The sequence below is a fragment of the Scyliorhinus canicula genome, chromosome 16, assembly GCF_902713615.1.
Source record: "Scyliorhinus canicula chromosome 16, sScyCan1.1, whole genome shotgun sequence".
Lineage (NCBI taxonomy): Eukaryota > Metazoa > Chordata > Chondrichthyes > Carcharhiniformes > Scyliorhinidae > Scyliorhinus > Scyliorhinus canicula.
In genome coordinates, this window is record NC_052161.1 from 95,033,061 (window position 1) to 95,035,141 (window position 2,081).

Genomic DNA, 2,081 nt, shown 5'->3' on the forward strand with positions numbered 1-2,081 from the left:
AACATAATTTTCCTTCCTTGGTTTCCTTGTGTTGGTCCATCAACATCAACATTAAATTAGATACAGGCGGTGGATGAACATGAAAATAATAAACCTTACAGCACTGATGGTGGCCATATCACATTGAAGGTCTTCAGTTTCTGATGACTACACTTAGTCCCCACAACATTTTGAAATTTCCGACAACTCTAAAAATTACCTCCTGCAATTTCAGCCCGGTCTTGGCCGGGAGAGATCACTGATAACAATTCATCACCTCTGTCCTCAAGCCTCGGTGTCAATACTAAAACCAAACTTTGACCGACCACCAGGCAAGCTTTCCACAACCACATTCATTTCCCCATGGTCACCCTGTCACACTGGGAACGTCGGAAATCTTGAAAAACCGGAAGACCAGAAGCTAGCTTTCATTTTTTTTTTTGTTATTTATTACACGGAGTATTTCTATTAAACTGTCAGATTTTTCAGATGAAAGATCCCAGGGTAGTTGCTATTTTGACTTCAAATATTATCTTTCATGTTTTTGAAGGGCCACAATGTCAATTTTTTTTCTCTTTGTCATCTGAGGCATCTGTCCCAAATAGACTGGGGGAGGGAGGGGGGAGAGGTGATGGGAGGTGAGAGTCCGTAAGATACAGGATATATTCCCATTGCTGTAAGACGTGAGTGGGTTTTAATGTCATTCTACAGCAGTCACTATCAAAGCTTTTTGGGCCTATTCTTCAAAACTGAAATTAGCACCTCTTTCTTTACATCAAAAGCATTTTTAAAGTTGAACCACAGATAATAGTCAGCCTCACAATACTCCCTTAATTATTTCTTTCAGCTTCTGTAAAAGGGTTTTAATACTCTTCCTGAGTTTACTTCCATTTTGATTCCACATACAACTCAGACTTCTTCAGATATCTCCATACTGTGCCTATTTTTTTCTCCCAACACGCTGCCACAGTGCTTAGCACTGCTGCCTTACAGCACCAGGGATCCGGGTTTAATTCCGACCTCGGGTGACTGTCTGTGTGGAATTTGCACATTCTCCCCGTGTCTGGGTGGATTTCCTCCGTGTGCCCTGGTTTCCTCATGCAATCCAATGATGTGCAGGTTAGGTGGATTGGCCATGCTAAATTACCCCTAGGTGGGGTTACGGGGATAGGCTAGGGTATTGGTGCTCTTTCAGAGGGTTGTTGCAGATTCGATGGACTGAATGGCCTCCTTTTCCACTGTAGGGTTTCTATGATTCTAACTGTCCCCAAACAACCCTTTGGGAAAAATAACCAAAGGTAATATGAAGAAAACTTTTAAATAATCTGGAATGCACTGTCTAGAACGGTGATGTAGGTAAATTCAATTGCTACTTTCAACAGGAAATGGAATTATTGAACTTCCAGATATGCATGGACAGGGGAGCTAGCTCAGTTTTTCTAGCAGTGAGCCAGAAGAAACACAATGGGCCAAATGGTCTCCTTCTGTGCTTTGATTATCATGTGTTTCTGTCTCATAAGAACATACAAAATAGGAGCAGAAAGTGGCTGTTCTCTCCCTTGAGCCTACTGTGGCATTGAATAAGATAATAGTTCATCTGTGTTAAGTTCCACGTTCTACCCCCAATAATCTTTCATTCCCCTGCCTAACAAGAATATCTATCTACCTCCACCTTAAAAATATTCATTGATCCTGTTTCCACCGTCTTCTGAGGCAAAGAGTCGCACATCCCTCTGAACAAAATTCTCCTCATCCCTGTCCTAAAAGGGGGATTCCTAATTTTAAAACCGTGCCCTCTAGCTCTGGACCCACCCACAAGAGGAAACATCCCTTCCAATATACTTCAATCCAGTTACCCCTCATTCTTCTAAACTCCAGTGGCAACCAGCCCAGCCTGTCCAATCATTCCTCATAAGGCAACCCTCTCAATCCAGGTATCGATTTAGTAAACCTCCTCTTGATCGTCTAAACTGGATCTACATCCTTCCTTAAACGAGAACAAACCATCCTTACTCTTATGTTCAATTCCTTGTGTAATAAAGGATAACATTTGAAGGGGGGGGGGGGTTCAGCGATGATATCTCTTAAAACTGAATCGTTAG